A 21,143-nucleotide genomic window follows, 5' to 3' on the forward strand; every position below is an offset into this window, starting at 1 on the left:
TGCTGGTTTATGTGCCCTCCATGTTTCCGCTGCACTCCCAGTGGATTGGTTTTAAGATGTGTTTACATTGTAACCTGCCCCGGAGTGTAGTAAACAGATAGGAGAACATTTGTTTATGGCAGTTTTCATCAAAATGCTGCAGCCCTCTCATGTAAAGACATAATTCCCTTTTGTGCATTTGGTGATTTAGTGCCTTCTGATTCTTCCATTATGCCGCAACATCGCATTAAATTGACTTACTCCCGTTTATATGTCGGTTTTCTTTCATTTCTTTAGACGCAGCTCTGGAGTTTTCAACGCTGCTATTCATGCATCAGGAATCCGGAGCGTCTTCCTTCACGTCTGGTCAGGCCCGGTGCGAGGACGGCACCAACCCCCCCCCCCCCCCCCCCCCCCCCCGGACTGACTATGAGTGTGTGCGCACAAGAGAAAGGGACGAGATTTCGCCTGCACCTCAATCTGCTCTGCATCTTTGCACCGGACCGCAGTGGATACAGCCGGCTGTACAGGACTACCTCTAGCCTACACCACAAGATGTGAGGGGGGGGGGGCTGTTTTGGACAGAGCGTGTTTCGCAGGTCCGCTTGTTCGGAGGAGCACAGCACCAGGCGAATGCACTGCCTCTTTTTTTCTTTGCGCTCTTCCCTCACTGGTAAGTGGGATGCGGGATACGCAGCATCACCGGGACCGTTAGAAGAAACCTAATTGATAGACCCCTCGGGTCGGTCGGCCTATCAGATTTTGAGGCAGTTGGGGTGAAGATTAACAGGAAAAAAAAAAAAAAAAAAAAAAAAAAACTCTCCGCCGGTGCGAAAAGGACTGCTTTTCTTCGGGGGATAAAGTGAGGAGGGATATTTTTCCAACTATTTTGGATGTGGATGTTTTTTTTTTATTTACCGGTCGCGCTAATACCCCATAAATCAGGAAATGATTTGGTCATCTAAAGATCAGATTTAACACGGACCGCTGTTGATCTTATTGGTTACGCGTTTTATCTTCCTATCCATCTGCCCCGAGAGTCTCGGCGGTGGAGGCAGGCGAGGAGCGAGATCCAGAGAACTATACAGAGGGGAAACTGAGTTACACTGCAACAGCCTAACGCATCGACGTGTTTCTGCGGACACACAAACACACACAAAAAAAAAAACCTGTGCCAAACTCGCAGAGAATTTGATTTAAACCCGGACAAGAGGCAGCTCGGCTCACCAGGTAAGGCGATTGAGTTTTTAAAGTCGAGAATTGCTGGTTTCATGCCAATTTGAAGAATACAGAAGCAGCAGCAATGACTGCCTCCGTTGTGACATGAGGCTGTTGGTTCCGTATACAGCAGAAGTTGATTATCCATCGCCATGGTCCCTAATGAAAAGATCTGAACCTGTCTGATTCTGCCTCCTAATACTCGATCGCTGTATTTTCCTGCCAGTTGTTGGTAAACTCTCGCTGGAGCCTAATTGTTGCGCGCCGGGCTGGTGGGGAGCAGCAGCTCAGACTGAGCTCAGGCTCAGACTCTCAATGAGGGCTCAGCGATCATTAATTGGTGGGAGGCAGAGGCCGAGGACGTCTCGGTCGTGACGGATGACAGAGGGTAGACACTGATAAAGTATTCACTTTAAGGGGAGTGATACAGATCAAGTGTAAATTCATTCAGGGAATGATCGATTGCCTCCGCGGTTAAGTGTTGATTTTACACTCATTGCAGACTCGGAGTTTAGACTTTTACCCGTTACAAAGAAAGAAAGGGGGAATGATTGAACGCGATGTTGTAATGAGATTTAGAGAGAGAGAGAGAGAGAGAGAGAGAGAGAGAGAGAGAGAGATGGAGGTTAGTTTGGGAAACACGACCCTATTTCTGGCACCACCTTGCGGTTCATTTTAGTGCGTGTTTTGGCTCCGGTCGGCATCCACAGGCTTCGCTGGTATTATTTATAGCATGATGCTGGAAACACCTGTTTCTTTATCGTCTCAAGCAATAAATGTGACGTGCACGGATGCAGTGGTGAATGTAAATGTAAATGTGAATGTAAATGTGGGCTGATTTGACCCAAAGCAATAAACGGTCGTAACTACAACTAAAAACAGCAGATAAGTTTCCAACAAAGGTTTTTGTCCATTGAATAGTACATCTGCAAATGAGAGTCAAAGAGAGGTATTTCATGTTTTGTTGCAAATGCAAATGTGTGATATTTATAGATATGTTTGGCTTCCTTTACTCCCTCAGTTAAAACTTGTTCCCTCAAAGGAAGGTTTAATAATCATTTGTCTTTTTCTTATGTAAAACATCTTTACTGGTACTTTGCTCATCCTCAACTTTTCAGCAAAACAGTTACTGAGAACTTCATTGGCAACTGCATAGTAACCACCTGTTAGTACTATTGGTGCCAGCTGAAGCGAGCATTTCTGCAAGCTCAAGTACTTTGTTGATCCCAAAATGAATAAATGCTGCATCCATAAACACAAACTGCTTTACTGGCTCTGTCTTGTCATAAGGTAGATATTCGCTCCACATAATCAATTTCATGTTTTAAGTTTATCTGCAGCTTGGCAGTTCAGGTTCACACAGTGTGTGATGCCAAGCGCTACAGCTGATGCCTCAAAGCATCACTTAAAGTCTGTCAGCTCAGTAATTGGAAATGGTGATAATGTTTGGCTATGTGCAATTATAAAGTGGGCGCATATCAACAATTCACTGTCCTGCAAATCCAGTTTTGCTCCTCATCAGAGAGTTTTGAAAGGCACCATGTTGGGATTAATCATTGGGACCATCAAGAATAATTTAGTCATTACATAATTATTACCACAAATTACAGGTATGTGCTGCCAGATAGTTAAAATATAAAAAGATGGTTTTGTGACAACTGGGACTGAGATTACAACTCCAAGACAGCTGGGCAAACTCCATCCACTGATGAAAGAAAGATGTGGTTTAAAGCTATTTGAAAAGCTAGTAAACTGACTTTGAGTTAAATAATTTAATCCAACTAATACCAAGATCGAGAATGAGCCTAAGAATGAGCGCATATAAGAGCCGATTTTTACCTATTTACCTATCATCTTAACCATTCTAATATTAATTAAGACCACTATAGCCAATCATAATATTCAATTACTGAGGCTAATTATTAATATACAGTACATTCCATGGTACATCCACCAGTCTTATGATATGTCTCTGTACAACTTTTGTACAACTATTGTACAGTTTGCTGCTGTTGTCGCATTTCCAGGGCCAATTAAACACATCACACAAGTCTTTCCACTGCTGCCAGATTAAGAATAACACGACGAGTGAAAGGACGAGTTTTTTTTTTTTTCTTTTTCTTTTCTTCTTTTATCACGACCGTTAATTTAGTAGGTCTGTAGACTGGATTTTAGGCAACTGCGAAACAGGTAAATTCAATGTCCTTCTGTGCGGTATTAGAAATGTCTTCAGAAGTCTTAAATTTAACTTGGTGCAACCTGCCGAAACCTCAGTGATAATGTAAGCGGGTTTGGCTGCCTTAACATTCATGTTAGCTAACCAGCTACATGCTAGTCAAACATAACATTACTTTAGCCATGTTCAAACAAGCATCAAACTAGCCTCATTTTTCTCAGAGGAAAATAACCTACAGGGAAAACTAAAAAGAATAAAAGAAAAAAAGAATTACCCGCTCTAGCCAATATTATAACTTAGTTACATAAATCAGAATAAATGGCCTCAATAATATTGAATAAAAAAAATATTATTTGTTACAAGTGAGCCAGCTGCCTTTTCAGAAGTTGAAGCCGGCAGGAGAAAGAGAGGCTTTTTGGTTTCCCTTTTCAGAGGGATATCAATTATATTACCACGCAAACTGATGTTAAATAGAATAAACTGTTTCACTGTTATGCATGACATGAAACAAAAGTCGTCATACATGTAACATACTCTTCAGTAACTTATTTTGTAAGTTGTCAGGTATAGTTTGCTTTGAATCATTAATTTGGATAAAATTTTAGTTGTGCAGCTATCTTACCATCATGCCAGAAGGAAATAAACAGTGAGGTTGAAACGTCGTCTAGATGAGACCTTTAAAATAACCGCTTTTTATTGCCACATGAGGTACATTTAATAAATAAAACTTTATAAATAAAAATTGTATCAATAAAACTGAATTGCTACAGACAAGTTAAAAGTCATTCATTCCTTCATTATCTTTTACATGCATTCTTTTGATGTTGCTTTTAAATCATTCCCCTTCCACAGATTTTTTAGAAAATGGTTAATTGGCTACAGTAAAAGAGAAGATGGAGCATCAGTTCAGCCCAGCTTGACCCAAGCCACCTCAGCATCAGGACACCACAGGCAGGGTTAGTTCAAGTTCAAGACCAGCAGTAGACCTGTTCTCAAGCAAGAAGGAAGCTCATTTAACAGGAGTGTGACCCACAGGTAAAGTCTCTGTCACAGATGTTCAGGCCTTGCGGATTCCATTTTTGGATAATTGCACAAATACCAGATTTCTATTTTTAGTGGCAGTAGCAAAGTTTTATGGCTCTGTTTTGGTGCTGCTCTTGGTGGAGGTGCAAACGTGGGGAGATTATCCAATTTTATTTGGTGCAAATTCAATTTTTGTGCTTCTGTTTGTGAATGATATGGCTTGTGTGTCATGGCTTTATTTCTGAGATATGTGGAGTGGTGCTGCTCACTTTACTCGCCGGCTGGTGCGTATTTGTTTGCGTGTTCCAGAGTTCACTCATTTGCAATGCTGTGTGTTATGAGACTGTTCCTCTGTTCTAACAGAGCACAATGGGGTGTTGTTGACAGCTGGTGTACCTGGAGCGTTTGTTGGCAATTAGGTTTAACCAAGGGCCAGGCTTTTTTTGTTTGTTTTTTTGCAGCGGAAACACAGACTGAAATGTTCTTAAGTATTTTGTTTGTTTGAAAATCATTATTAGTAAGCCATTATTAGTAAGCCAACACCAGCTTATATCTATAGCCTCTATAATTTACATACATCTGCAGCTAGGTCACCAGCGAGATCTGGCCCACAGGCTGCTATTTGCCAACTTCTAGACCAGAATAATCTGGAAGTAGATCAAGCTTTATGTACTGTATATTTGTTATTTCATTATACTTATTATAAACACCAGCCATTCAAAAAAAAATCTAGTGCTTTGCTGTTTTTGCAGGTTGGTTCTAAAAAACCCTAAATGAAGAGACACAAATCTTATAATGATGAATATTTATGATTATGGTAATTCAAGTGCCATCTACTACTATTTGTTAAAGGTTACAAGATTACTAGCAAAACAAATAATGTTATTTAGGTAGAGCAAAAAGTAAGCGTGAACACCTCATTTGCAGAAACAGGAACATGGTATTTTTGAGTGCTCACTGTTGTCAGAGAAACAGAGAAACACATATCCGAACCACACTCCTGTGAGAAATTACAATGATTTGGATGGGTGAAAGGTTGGAAAGATGAAGCAAACATGATATTTCATGAGAGATTTTTAATTCTCGGAGCAATTTGATTGGCATTGTGTGTTGTCTCTTGGTATGTTTCTATTCCTTTCAGCATTTCACTCTCAGGTCACTTTGAATCAATATGTACAAATCCATTACATTGCCATCCTTCGCTGGAACCTTAAACTGCCTGCTTTAGCAAGCAATGCAGCCAGTGTTTTTTCTACCCTCAGTGAAACATCCATTATAAGCTTGACTAAGCTACATATATCTTAATTGCACATAATAATTAAGTCATTTCAGTCAGGTGCACTGAAGTAATTATGGCAATTTGGAAAAGTCAGTTTGCCACATGCTGAACAAGCCATGACAATTATGAACTTCATTAAACCTTAGCACATGTAATACAAAATGAGTAGCGGTATACATCTTGTGCATTCAGACAACCCAAAATAAGAAGACAAGGTCAGCGCCATCTTGTCCATCTTGTGCTGTTTCTGTGATAAGTCATTAGCTCAAAAAAAGACCCGTATCAAGTCAGTATATGTTAAATTCATATTTTACCATAACAGCATTCGTTTCATTTTACCTTTGTAAATGAAATGGAATTTAGCTTTGTTTTCAAATTTCTTTTGCACGAATACTGAATGAAATTTTGGTGTTACATTTACTTCAATTATAGGTGTGTTACATGAGTGAATGCGCGACCCCGCTCAGGGATTGTGTGACATTGCTTTCCGAGGTCTTGACTGATTTTGTTGAAGGTTAATTATCATCAGCTGCTCTCTGCCTCTCAGTGAGGGACAGAGCGACAATCACTAGTCCTTAACGAAGTCTCTTTTCCTCTGAGTGCGAAAGTGCTGTAATGCTCTGCATCTGTCCTTCCGGTATCCAGCAGTCACTGCAGCACGCTGATACTCATGACTGAATGCTCACACACTTATTTAGCATAGAGTAAATATGGAATTTTTTGAAACTGAGGTTATTTGCTCTGTGTGCTGAGTAGGCGTCCTGTTTTCATCCTTGGTTCCATGGGTGACGTTTAGCATATTCATTGTGCTAATATAGCAGGTAGAGGCATTTGCTCAAGGTTATACTAACAATGCCCTTTACATGATAAACACAGCATCCTGATGGCACTCAGGTATGCCTCTCCGCCATCATGATTTCCACTTGTGCTATACATTACCAGACAGTCTTTGAGGTTGAATGTTTAGGGCAGATCCTTGGAGGGCTGCAGTTAAGTGATGGCACATGTAGGTGCACAAATGTTTACTTAAATGGAAAAAAAAGTCACTTATTATTTTTTATCTATAGGTATGCTTTTTCTTGCCATTCTTCTCCTGTTTGCTGTCATAGGGGCTGATGGGGAGAGGGAAGCTCCCCCAGAGCGAGATAGAGACCAGGCCGGAATTAGGGGATTTAAAGGGTGGAGCACACCGGGCCCAGGTGTGGCTCATCTGACGAAAAGCCGTCCGTTCATCTTCCTGTGAAACAGAGCAGAACAGAGTACAACAGGGACACCTAGTGCCCGGGTGGAGGGGTCGTCACACATGATAATGAGATCGAATTGCTATTTCGTTTCACTTGATTATTCGGTCTAACATTATGTTCATGCTAGTTGATTTCTTTTTTTGTTTGTTTACTTCTAACCTAATTCTCAGCTGAGAGAGAAACTGTGGTAGTTTTTCAACTTGACATCTCTAACAAACACCTAGCCGATTTAGGAGCTGTTAAGTTTAAGTAAAAATTTAAGTTTCATGCTTGTCATCATTTTCGTGGCAGCTTTACTGTTGCCATTTTAGTGAAAGCCAACTCAAGGTTTCTGTGTGGCCATGAGGGTCTTCTTTTTTCATCTGCCCAAATCAGCATGCATGCATCCACTGTGCATGCATTCGAAATGTAAACTGAATGCTTGTCGTGTGCACTGTATGTATGTACTGTCTTCTTCAACCTTGATCCTTCTCTCGATTCTTGTTAAGTGGTTGTACTCAACGTATTTATGCCTCCATGCCAGTGACAGCCAGGGTCAGGGGTATTATGTTATCAGGTCGTCTCTCCGTCCGTCCCATCCTCGTGAACGTGATGTCACAGTAATGCCTTGACAGAATTTATTCAGATTTGGTATAAATGTTCCCTTGGACTCAGGGATGAACTGAGCAGAAAGTTTTTTTTTTACTTTTTCATGTTATATTTAATACAACGAACAATAGAGCTCTTTTTGTCGCTGTCAGGATGTTGCCATAATGTTTTCTAGTGCACGTGTGGAATGTGTGTGTGTACATATATCCCTGGTTGTAGCATGTAAAGAAGTGCAAGTCCACAGCTGTTTGTGTCTGCATCAGTCATGGAGCATAGCACAGGAACATGACGCCATTGCTAATATTGTCTACAATGCTTTGAGTAGCTTGCTTGTTTCAAACTAGGGAGACATCAATGCACAACACCAGAACTGCTGAAAAAAATCTCAGGTCTGGAACTAGACTTACTTTATTCTCCAACAAATATACACCCATCCATTATTTATACCGCTTATCCGTACAGGGACGGGTGCAGGAGCCAATCCCAGCTGACATTGGGCGAGGGCGGGGTACACCCTGGACAGGACACCAGTCTATCACAGGGCTGACATACAGAGACAAACAAAGATTCAGGCTCACGTTCACACCTACAGGCAATTTAGAGTCACCAGTTAGCCTAATGTGCATGTCTTTGGACTGTAGGAAGAAGCTGGAGTACCCGAAGGGAACCCACGCAGACACGAGGAGAACATGCAAACTCCACACAGAAAGGCCTCAGGCCCAGGCATCAAATCCAGAACCTTCTTGCTGTGAGGCTACAGTGCTAACCACTGCCGTGGCACCCATTCTCCAACAAATATTCAAAGTAAAATACAGAATACAGCCTCCAATTACCTCAGTAAATACTTTATGGTGCAAATACTTATATTGTTTTGTCTGCAAATGATCCCACTTAAAGACAAAGGGTCATATTAGAGGTGGCTAATTGATGCCATTGACCTCTTGCAGTTAGCCTGTTGAACAAAGTCATCTCAACAAGCAAATCATGCATCTGAAGTTGACCTAAATGTATATTACACAGTTGACCAAGAAGTCTGGTTATTCTCGAAGCCTTTCAAACATTAACTTCAGAGGCTACCATTACATTGTAGTTGTCTGTTGTAGCTTTTCTACCTATGGTGTGAGATCATGGGGTTGTGTCTGCACGACAAGCTTTCCATCTTACTTGTTACTTGTTTTTAAACCCAACTTCACACCATCAGATTTGCTTTCCTCAGTGGAACATATTGTTAGAGATGTTATTTCTCACTGCCTCTGGCATTTTGTGTGCACAGTATTTTGACTCAGATGAATGAGGTGATATTACTTTTTCATCCAAGCTCCCATAGGTCAGCATTGATTTAGCTGCCATAAAAAGAATTTCAGAAAATCTAAATTGATTCAAGTTCAGTCAGATTGATTCATATTCAGTCAAACTGATTCACAGACAAGTCAAAGACAAATCAAATTCACTGTTGCAGTAACAATAGTAGCTGTTTTTTGCACAAATAAATCAGGAAAAATCTTGCTGTTAAGACGCTGTAGGACAGTCCAATTTGTAAATGCCTGTGCATGGATCAATGTGAGTTCATACTAAGTTACATTCTGCAAGCATGTACTGAAGTATTTTGTTGCAGTCACTGGACTTTCAAACTGAAAAAGCAGGAAAGAGCAATGAAGCTTTTAATTATGTGTCAAACAACATGTGGTGAAGTGCTGTGTAGATTCTGTGAGATTTCATTGCGAAACAAAAATGACCATGGTGGATGACATTAAATTAAATAAATTACAGTTTGTGAGCATAAGTTTTCCCAGTTTACCCAGCTGAATTTCAGATTTTTCTTCTATGGCCCAAAATGCCTATTATTCCTTAATGGTACTGTATAGAACTGGGAGGACATTTAAAGACTCATATTCCCTCAATCCCATTTTGTGGTTTTCTGTGCAGGTGGTAATGATCTACTTTTCTCCCATGTCCTTGGATAGGGCTTCTATATAAAAATTCTCAGAAAATGTATACATTCAGTGGCCTTTTTGTTAGGTATACTTTCAAAATGTTACAGAATCCAATACATCTCACCATAAATTCCACCTTTACAAAGATAATAATGTTTTGTTTTGACTGACTGTCAAAAAAGGTAATTTGAATGTGCGACATGGAAGTATTTTATTTTAAAACTTAAAAAAAAAGAAAATTAAATTCTCAAAGGAATGTGAACATATAAGAAATAAGAAGAAATAAAGTTATCTTTGTGTATTATACTGTAGAGCTATTTACTGAATTTAGCATGCTGACCAGCGAGCCCCAGCCCATCCTATCTTGTAATACCACTTCACACCTCAAGAGGCAATAGTGAGGCACTGCAGCGTTCAGTTTACCCTCATTCCAAGAAGAAGCGCTGCGCAGAGGGCAAGAATCCATGTTTGGCAGCAAAAAAAAGAAGTGATAGAAATAGAGGCAAAACAAGAGTTAAAATTGGTGATGCTTTTCCCCACTGGAGACAGCTCTTGGCGAGTAAAGGAATGAAGTTTGATGCTAAACTCACAAGGTTTCTTCTAGGCTGGTAAGTAAACAGCTGTTAATGCTAATGTTGGTTATGTAACAATTGCAAAAACTTACATATAGCTCCTTTAACTATATGTTTATTATTGAGTTTGTAGTTTGCAGTGTTGTTAAACTGGACTCTGAAACTGGTCTACTACATTATATTGAGAGTTATTTCCTAGTTTTGCTCACACCATTTTATAAATGGGGAAAGAAAATTAGACACACATTTCACTATAATGTAGTCCAGTACAACACCATAACTAATTACAACCTTTTGAAAGGTTTTAACAAAAATGTCTGTTTTAAACTTTGTAGAGGTAGAATATATAGCAAAGCTATTAGATTTTATAGGTGTGCCTAACTGACAAAATGTTGAGCGTACATTTATTCAAAGGTTTCAAGTATATCATCATAAATAGTGATCTTGTGTGTCCGTCTGTCTTACACAATGTAAAGATTGCTAGAGTTCATTTAAAAGAGGAAAAAGTTAAAGAAGTAGCAAGCCAAAGAGAATTTTCTGCTTCTATTTTGAATAAGTGCCAGGCTGAGCAAACATGATATTACTTCTGCAAGGACCATTTGCAATGTGCTGACAAGAAAAGTGAAGTGAAGATTCATGGTCTCATTGCGTTCTTGATCAATTGATGGATTGGACATGGGAGCCCTGGTCCCCAAAGTTGTGAAGGTTAACCAGCCTCCACACATCCATCCTTTAGCCTTTGAAGCATGCATGCAGCAACTAGTGACAATGCAAGGCAAGGACATGTCATTTACCCAGATGCTGGTATACTTCAGGGGCATTTGCAAAGGACATTTGACAACCTAAGAGTACACACAAGACAAATCCTCTTTCAGATACACTAGCAGTTTTCAAAGTTTAACTGAATGAAAGAGAGCGACTACAGGGGCCTCATTCTTAAAACATAGATCTTTGGAGATAAGGGCTGAACAGCTTGCACAGAGTAGTAGTTTTTTCAGAGGCTGTCTGCTTTTGCCACATAACATTGGCCTAACTGCAAGCACAGCACGGACTAGTACCAGGTCACGGCCTGGTCATTGAGAATCACTGACCTACAGTATATATGTGATTCCTCTTGGGCTTATTTCTTCCCTCATGACGGTACCCCTGTGTATGTGTGCACAGTGTGCCTTTGGGAGTGGTTCATCTGACTGTCTAAGATGATCCATATCTACTGCACTACGTGTCAACTGTTTAGACATTGATAAACGAGAAGGAGAATATGCGCAAGGCAGGCTGCCATAGATAAAGCCGGGATTCTGACCTAGCTGTGGTCAAGAGAAAAGAAAAAACCTAGATGGACACACCATAGATATATGCATTTTTCCCTACATGAACAGCCACATAATTCCACAGACTCTCATTCTGTGTTGGTATAAAGATACTTCAACTGACTTAATTCATTGTAGGGATGATATTAGTACTTCAGCTCAAAAGTTTGATTTAAAGGAGTACAATCTTCAAGTCAGAAGTCAGGGTTTTAATTAGGCTAAAGGTTTCAGTGTCTTAACAAGTTAAATGAGGTGGAAGAATTATTCTTTGACCAATGATTTCATAAGGTGGAATTAATGGTAACTGTTGGCAGCAAATTTAGTGAGTTGTACCTATCTAAAAAAAATGTTGGCCAAACTACAAATTGGCTGTCTGGTTCGTGTGCTCTCAGCATGTCTAGTTACACTCAGCCAATGATCATTTTTTCAAAGAGAGAGACACCACTCTCTATCATTTTGATAAGTGTATAGTTGATGTAATATCTCACTAAATCTCAGCTTAGCTCATCTCAACACTATTAAATGGTAAATAAAGGCACAATATCAAGCACATTATTGATACACATGAAACACATACAGTAAATAATTTAAATTTGTAATAAAGGACATCAATCTAAGTTAAGGTGAAAGGAAAAGTTTTTTTAATGCTCCTCATTCTCCTGATGTACCATCTAGTGGCATGCAATTTACAAATGAGAGGACATATTGATTGTTTTCTTCAGCGAAAGACTCAAGCTGGTTTCTGACTCAGACATTTGATAGCCATTCATTCATGCAGTTTCACAAGGCCCTTTAGGTCACTGTATATCAGGGTAGATTTCAAAGATGGCCTATATAATGGACTCTGAAATGGCCTGCATCTCAGTCTAAAGCATAAGCAAGGGAGAGATGACACAGATAAATGGTCTCCTTGCTGTAGCCTCGCCCTCATTATTATGCTACAAGGGAGGTTAGATATTCCCCACTGCAAATCAATACCACATTAAAGTTGTAAACTAATAAAGGATATGCAAGTAGACTGGACAGAGCTTGCTCACTTTCTTGAGGTAATCATCCATGATTATCCTCTAATTTCACAGATGGCTTGTACTGCTAGGGATTTATTTTTGAGATGAATACAGTGCATGATTGAGCTCTGCTGTGCTTTGTCATGTTACACTCGCTCCTAAGAAGCTGCGTTGTGACCACACTTTGAAATGTCTAGGGGAAGTGTAATTTAGTTACACAGGGAGGAACTTTCCATAGCTTTTTTTCTAGTGCTATCTGGGCTGCACAATACTTGTTGCCATAGCAGCCAGTCTCTACCTACCACTTTGTGTCATCCTGGTGATGAGCTTTTAAATTTTAAATGTTAATGTCCATCAATACAGGAATACAGTGCAATTAGGCCTTCCCATGTTGTCAGAATGTGGCTATTGTTTAGTTAGATCAGGATATTGTTCAAAAGGGCAGAAATATTCTGACATGATGTCCCAAAAGCAAATGACAACTCCCACAACATGGTTAAATGATTAGAGTTCATCATCCTTTGCAAAATCTTCCTTTCAGCAGCATTATTCCATGGCATGTTTTTTCTTCAGCATGCAGAGCCATGAATTCATTCAGTTGGAGATAGACAGCAGAGCTTTTTAGAGACTTCAGTGGCTTCAAGATAAACTAAACTAACTCAGCAGCAGCAGCAGCAGCAGCAGCAGCAGCAGCAGCAGCAGCAGCAGCAGCAGCAGCAGCAGCAGCAGCAGCAGCAGTACAGACTGTGTATGGTCAGCCGCTGTGAAATCAGACAATTTCTTAAGAACCTGCAGCAAGTCTCAGTGTACAGATATTTCCATTCATGATTTAACAGGCACAAACAACAAGTAGTGCAAAAATGCTGGATAAACATTTAACAAGTTTTGCAACATGTTTGGAACTAGACCAGAAAAAAATGAAATCTATAACTTTCAGCCTCATTTGCCAAAAAGTATTCAAAAACTTTAGGTCATGACAAATTAAGGGAAAAACCTGAATAAACGAGTGAAACACAACAAATGCAGAAACTTCCATACGAGCACAGGGTGTCACTGAATAGTCTGATGAGTAAGATGATGGTGTGAGTGTTTATTGCTGCCCTTGGCAGTCACAAGATCTCAACCCAGTTGAACACCTGTGGGAGATTGAGACTAACGTGCTAGACAGCGCTACTAAGCAACCATAATTAGAAGCTGAATGAGAGAGTATTTTTTTGGACAAATGGTGGTCATCCCTCCAGTAGAGGTCCTGAGATTGAAGAAACTAGGCCAAAAGGAACCGAAGCTGTTCTGAAGGCTGCTGGGGATCCAAGACTTGATTGAAACACCGTATGTTGATTTTTTTCCCTTCCATTTATTACCCATGAGTGATAACATCTGAGGACTGATTACAGTCACTAAACAACTGTATGGTTTATTCATGTTATATGGTTGGTTGTATTCACCAACCATATGAGATGTATATACAGGGTAAAAATAGGTAAATGGTGAAATGCTGTACTCGATGAATATTCATTCAGCTAAAACTCAGGCATCGTGCTCCAGGTCTCAGCTCTGAAGACTATCATATTAATCTATCTCTGTTTGACTACTTCTCCCATTGGTCTGTGCAGAAAATGAACATTGTTAGAATTGATCGTGGTACATCGCTCCTAAAGCTCCCCATCTTGCGAAGCAGCCCTCTATACCTTCCCAATTCCCCCTTGCTGGCCTGTTTGCCTGCCAGCACGGCTGGCAGCCTTGCATTTCACTTTGATTTGTGAATGTGAATTTTATCTAACATCAGTATTCTCTTTTGAATCATATCCAAATGGCCATTTTATGGTGCTGCAGGCAAGAAATGAGCTCTTTGCTCAATATTGTACGTTTCCTAGCATTACCAGATCACCTCTTATTCCCTCTCCAGTTCTTTAAAATTAAAATTAGAACTGTTCTTGCCTTAACTTAGCCATGACAAGACAGTCTGTGTGTACTAGTCTTTATATTTCTATGGACTGTGGGTTTTAAGTGCAACCGTTATGCCTCAGACCAGGACCTTCTCCCATTCTTGGCTTGGAAGCAGTTCACAATAGAGTAGGGTGCTTCCTGCTTACTGAGGGAGACTTCTAAATTCTTCAGCGCCCACAGTTTAATCCATTGCAGAAAAACTGCACTAATTTGTAAACATGGTGGTCTTAAGTCATCTACCTTTTCAATACCCCTTTTTGTTCATTGCATTTTAGTCATTTTGGAAAGCTCACATTTTCTTTTTCCATTTTCCTCTCAGCTCCTATGCATGCTCATTCCTTTCCATGCTCCCCATTCTGTCTCTCTTCACGTCTTCATTCTGATTAGCCATGGGAACCAACCAGGATCCATCCCTTTTCACTCTAGGACCTGTAGTCTCACTTGTCTCTCAAGAGACATACACACTATGCTTTCCCAGCCCTAGATTTATCTGCTTGTATGGCAGAGTCAACTGCACCTAGGTTTTTCTCTCTGTGTGCTGATTCTTTCAGTTATTGCTTTTCTTCTTCCTGCTTCCACTCCTCTGCCTTTATCTCTCTTTATGCGAGATTTGGCTTTCAGTGGTTTGCCCTAGACTGCTAGAGATCAGCTGCCAATGACTCTTTCTCCTTGTCACCCCTCAGTCTTGTAGATTGGCGGAGCTGTCTCTCTCTCCCCATAGTCCTCATCAGCATACACTTGTTGCTCTAAGGGACCCCACTCTTTCTGCTGAGACACCTTAATGCACAGCATATGCTATGTGGCTTCCCAGTCATTCTAATTGGCTAGTGGGGGTCGTGAGTCAGTGCACATCTGCACCTCAGAGCTTGATTGACATGCGGCAGCAGGGACTAGTCATATCCCAGGTGCAGAGGCAGTATGTCCTGGCCACTTTTTAATCATGTTCTCTAGGCTGAGGCTGATAAGAGATGTAAGGGTGATTATGGTTCAAGGAGGACGTTCTTGCACGGGGGCCCTGGGACTATGGCTCTTCACCATGTTCTGACTGGGGGAATGAATACATCAGTATTCAGATGGCAGGCTCCTTAGGGGTTAGAGTTACTGAAGAGATTTGAAGAGAGAAGAGAAGAAGAACAGAGCAGAGAGACTCATCGTCAGGGAACTTGAATCGAACGCCCTAGGATTGTGTGTAATCTGTGAACTCATTCCATTCTGATGAGCACAGCAGATGACAGTATGGGTGTTAATAGCATTTTAGATATGATGAGCTCGGTTGACCTCAAAACTCTGTTCCCACTTCATTTTCAGTATATAAATAGCATGGATATGAATCGAGGCAAAGCTCCTGTGTAAAAGGTGTTTAGAGAAGTCACTTTGTGCCCTCCTCTGACAGAAAAACTGTTTTAAATAAAATGAGATCAAAAAGGCCATTTTTTGCATGTCAAACTATGCAAAAATGGCTGAAAGGCAGAACCAGGGGTTGGTTGTCTTGATGTACAATGTGGACTAAATTCAAGAAGACCTTGGACTTTTAAAAATTCCACTAACTATTGAAAACCTACATTGCACTGATCATGCCACAGCTTGAAAACATTTCACCTAAGTAGATAGTAACTTTATTGATCACATGTAGAAAAAATCGTAATGTTGTTTCCCATCAAAGTGTTCATGTTTTAGACCTCTGGCACACCAAGCTGGACTGATGCGTCGGCTCAGGTCGCCTCAGGATGCCCGTTGCACACGAACACACTGCAAAGACCACAGCTGACAGCCAGCTAACCACAGACTTGCATAAATGTTCTGTGTCATTTGTGACAGCAAATAAACAGATAGAAGTTGGTATTTGTACTCAACGTGAAGGGACGAACAAAACAAACTAGCCGACCATTCTCATGCCACTGTGAATCAGATTAAACAGTGGTCATATGCTTGGAATACAAATGAGAATAGGTTATGTCTCAGAAAAAAACTGGCACTAGCACTGCAAAATTTTGCTTTGTTGTGCTTTGCAATAGCATTTTCGGCTTGTGCTTAAGGAAGAAGAAGGGAAGAGGCAGGGGTGAAAATTGAGGAGAGGGAACACTAAAAGGTTGAAAATCACTGATTAACTAGGCTGAAGAGTCAGTAAATCAAGGGATGGTCAGCTACACTTGGTTTAATGGTGCCCAATGGTTGACTGGCCCATTTATTTATGAGTGTAATCTTCTTTGCATCTGTTTTGCTATAAATATGTTACATGGGAAGTTATATTGCTTCTGCATTGCACTAGATTTGATTACTGTGCATGCATTTACTAGTTGATATATATTTTATATACCATATCGTGACACATCACTATGCATAAAGTGCAAATGTATTTCTGTTTTATGTAGTGTCAGCAAGGATTGCCATTGTATATCTGACTGATATATGTACTCCAGAATTAGACGTTGCATGCTCCTGAAATTGGTTATGTTACAATGATAGGAAGAGTTGTAGTTTCCCCAGCCGCTGTGACTGTCATCTATGCTCTGTGGACAGTCAGTTGATAACAATAGAAAACAAAGGAATGGAAGTGGGTAGAGGTGTAGATATGATGATCTCTACAGACACCAAACCCCAGAATTCTGCTAGACACCGTTGCTACACAACGACAAGCGGGTGTGCTGTCATTAAGATCTGTAATATATACAAATAAGTGCCAAATTGTATTAACAAATTCACTCTGTAGCCAAACTGCTGACAGAACTAGCACCTACATACATCTATGAATGCACTTCCATTCAAACGTTTAGTTTTTTTTTAAATTGCCCTCTCTGCCTTATCTGTCTGGCTTGGCCCTCTATTTCAGCCATGTCTTTCATGAGCAGAGATGCGGGGAGCGATAAAAAGGTACAGAGCAGATTGCTTATAATTACCTGTATGCTCATGCTGATCACAGTATGTAACCTGCAAGGGGAGGAGACTGGAAAATTGGAGTCCCTGCTGCCTGAAGCTTCTCATTTAGCCCACAGTATGCATACCCAGTCCACACCTCCACACACACACACACACACACACACACACACACACACACACACACACACACACACACACACACACATATTCACTTTCCTCCTCTGATGCACTACTTCATCATTACAGAACCATCTTTTCTGACCTTTTCTAGCGTGATATCCATGAATGCATGGATAATTTTGCTCTATAGCCTACATTAAGTCATCACTGTTACATTAAGAATAGTGTAGTGTTGAAAGAAGTGTTTCTGCACTGTATACTTGTCAGCTCAGTCGCTAATTGGGCCCTCATTCATTTCAAAGACATTTTCTAATTACATGAAGACAACATTTCAGTATTTTTAAGATTTAGAAAGACACCTTGATTTGGACAGATGTAGATGACTGAACCAACTTTACAGTCAACACAGCCTGCTAAAGGAAAGTAATATATACTTTATGGCAATACAGTATTATATGACGCAGTAGTTCATTTTGTTATAATGTGTTTTGAAGGTTTGAGGTTTGAATAAACTACACTAAGTATCTGCAGTGCTTCATTAAAGTACCTCATTTATGTAAAACAGATCCAAAATGTAGATGTAGATTTTATTGTATTGTATTTTATGGCTGTAGCTATTGATTGTTGGATTTGGTGGAGGTGCTCACTCAGGTGTAATGAGAGCAAACTAAAAACCCGTCAAATAATTCTTGAATAAATCAAATGAATTTTCTCCAGAGATGGTTTCTGTCATTTTAGGAAGTTCTTATCATACTAATGGATATTGAAGTGTTCATTTTCCTGATAAGTTTGGTTTCAGTTAGATATTTAATGGTATAAAACGGAAGTGTGATGTCATGATTGACAGATTTGTAGTGATTAGGTTTAATAACTGCTGGTGTTTAGTGGTGAAAATATCTTAACTCAGAATCACTTCATAATGTTTCTCCATCAGGTGTTATTTTAGGATTAATTAATAAAACATATCAACAGTTTGATAAAAGCTTCACATAATTTCTTGTGCCAAATACCCATGGAAATTTCAAAGCTGCTGTCTAATGACTGATTTTTAGGTTAGTCTAAGCCACAAGCAGGACTTGAAAGAAAGTGTAGAGAAGAGAAAGAGACTCTTTAAAAAAAAAAAAATACTGGCAAATTATCATACCAAGACACATCATCCTTATCTGAGTACATAGTTGGCAGGAGTTGTAGGAACAGTGAGGGTTTTTTTTTTTTATTTATTCCAAAGTTGAACAAAATAGAAGTTGGTTGAATGGGAAGAGTTGACAGTTCCACTTCTTATCTTTTCCCAAAACACGAACATCACCAAAGAACTCTCAAAACTCTATTCACTGCTCACTGGCTTTTGTACCTCGTTGACCACCTTGTACTCCATTTCCATTGTCTGTCAAATGTTCAGCACCTGAATGTCCAAAGACCCAGTGACAGGACTTCCTGCCTCATCCAAAAGTAGACTGTTTTAAGTACTGGACAAATTAATGTGTGTGACACTATATGGAGATGGCTGAAAAACTACACTGTCCTCTGATTATCCCTAACTTGAAGTGATAACGTAAAAAAAAAAAGTTGTCTCCTCTGGTTCTCATTCTTTCTGCAACTTTTGTTTCTAGTGTGTAACGAGCATTACACCCACACAAGGCCTCTGGTCATGGGTACAGAATTTTAAATCATTTTCACACTGCATGAATTTGTCCCAAGTTCGATTTCCGCTGGTCTGCTTTCACACCCAATTACTGTTTGTCTGATCTGTGATATCTTTATGTATTGCTTTCCTCATCAAAGTGCAGTTCTTTACAATTATTGTTAGGAAAGGGTGTTTGCAGGGAAAATAGAAAGTAATATACAGATGGGCGGAGCCACATGAGAACGTCTCAAGGAAGCTAAACTGCTTACAAAGATCAATTTGTTAGATTATTCTTTGCTTATACATCAGTGAGGCATTTGATATCTTCAGTTTTGTCAATATCACTGCAAAAATGACAGAAATTACATGATCAAACTAGAGCCTGATTGAGAAATCAGCTGACTAAAGGGATCAAGTGTTTTTCGCCCGATCCTGATCAGAGTGTTTTATCTACTAATGCCAATGCTTAATTTACCGAGATAACACAGCTAACCATCACACACAATTTTCAGGATAAATCCCTTCCAAATTAGTTACTAAGTGTCAGTCTGAAAGCGCATTCAGTCTTAGTACTTCTTCCCTTCCCCACCTTCCCCCTCCCTCTTCATTTTCCCTCTTCAGTGAGACATTTGTAAAAAGTGGGCTAATGCAGGTTGGCAAGTGCAGCATTACATCTTGTTTTAGCTTGATTACATGGGTGTTTAGAGAGATGCGTCTTGGTGCTGTTGCTGATGGACAGGTTTTACCACTCCTATCCCAGCATGGACCCACTTTATTCACTTCTGCCACTTCCGCAATACTCAGGTTTGACACCTGCCTTTTTGTACAAGTTACAAGGCTACATCTGTTACTGTGCTGTCTTTATCTCCCACAGAAATCGCATGCTCCTTCACCTCCAGAAATGCAAGCTGCTGCTACATTTTATAATTTCAGCCTTGCAGGAGAGAAAGCGTGGCTCCTCCACAGTCATCAGCATTTGGTTTACCATCTAAAGCACCTGTGGAGATTAAGCAGGGCCTTGAGGAGGCCTAGGCAACAGAGGAAAAACCTAGGCAGCTGAGAGGGAAAGACACATGCAGGAGAGTGGCAGGTTGGAGGCTGAGGAGTGTCTGTGTGACAGAGAAAGATAATAACAAACAAATGGTGTCCAGGGGCATTTTATCTGGTCTTTTGTGGGCTCAGAGTAGCTGCTAGGTCTAGTTTCACAACACTTAGCAGGTTTTCTCAGATCCTACCTTCTCCCTATTACTTAATTAGCCTAATGAGTTGAGCTGTGAGAAAAAAAGTGTTGAAAGCTGACGCGTTTGTTACAGGCAATTATTGTACTGTCCTTCCTGTACCAGCCTTATCTGCTGAAGGGCGGAGATTGTGATCAGTGGACTAGCAGCCTCTTAGAACCTGGTGTGTTGTAGAGTCTGGTATTGATTAGAGGAGCTGAAGAAGAGGAGGAGGAGGCTGCAGACAGAGATTAGTGAATCCTGATGCTCTTTGCTTGTGGGAAGCTTGCAGCCGCTGCTATTGTGGTTTCGATACCAGGTGATTGCTTCTATACAGGCAGTGGACTGGATACATTGAAGGCTACATCACTGTTAGCCCGTCTGACAGTGAAACAATCCATTCATCTATATTTTGCCTCTTTTTCTAGATGTCTTTTCTTTGTAAATGCATGCGTGATGTGGCCTTTTTCTGGCAGTGGTCATGCTATTTTACTGTTGCAAATCACCAAGGTTACATCAAAGGAAAAAGCTGCACCACTTTAATGTCAATGCATGAATGTCACCAAAGCTTAGGCTTGCTCTGATCTTAACTGATGTGTGGCAGTTGATTAAATGCAAGTCCTTGGCACATGAATTGTGCTTACATTTACTCTGTTTCTTCTTCTCACACCCACTTCATGTTGGCGTGGTTGACAGTTTATAAATAGAAAATACCATTAACAGCAACAGCTCTGTTTCAGTGTTAGAGATGAAAGATAAAGTAAACAAACAATACAGGCTTTCATGATTTTTGTTTGTTTGTTTGTAAGTTTGTCGTGTAGGTAGCTGCAGCTCATGATGACCATAGCATTGTTGTTGGTAAATACTGGCTAATCGAAGCTAACATTACCTGCAGAAATATAATTCCACGGCAGCTGCCCGCATATTTTCCACAGTTCAGCTAAAGAGACAGATGACAAGTGCTAACACTTTCACACTCACTGGTGACAGGTGAATCTTGCTGTTGAAGAATTGAACTTTGTATCCCA

At 40.2% G+C, this 21,143-nt stretch overlaps 1 protein-coding gene across 2 annotated transcripts in view; it reads left to right on the plus strand.

The window, feature by feature from the left end:
• Positions 1 to 458: 458 nt before the first annotated feature.
• The window catches only part of grik4 (glutamate receptor, ionotropic, kainate 4), a 274,319-nt gene continuing 253,634 nt past the window's right edge, over positions 459 to 21,143 (plus strand). Inside the window, exons 1-2 of one of the 2 annotated variants that reach the window (XM_071497060.1) lie at positions 459 to 1,209; positions 4,226 to 4,408. The gene's annotated coding sequence lies outside the window, so the exon portion shown is untranslated. The remainder of the gene's footprint in view (positions 1,210 to 4,225; positions 4,409 to 21,143) is intronic. The other variant, XM_071497061.1, reaches the window with a different exon arrangement.

This window comes from Trachinotus anak, unplaced genomic scaffold, assembly GCF_046630095.1.
Source record: "Trachinotus anak isolate AG129_WGS33_773 ecotype Australia unplaced genomic scaffold, CSIRO_AGI_Tana_v1 ptg000014l, whole genome shotgun sequence".
NCBI lineage: Eukaryota > Metazoa > Chordata > Actinopteri > Carangiformes > Carangidae > Trachinotus > Trachinotus anak.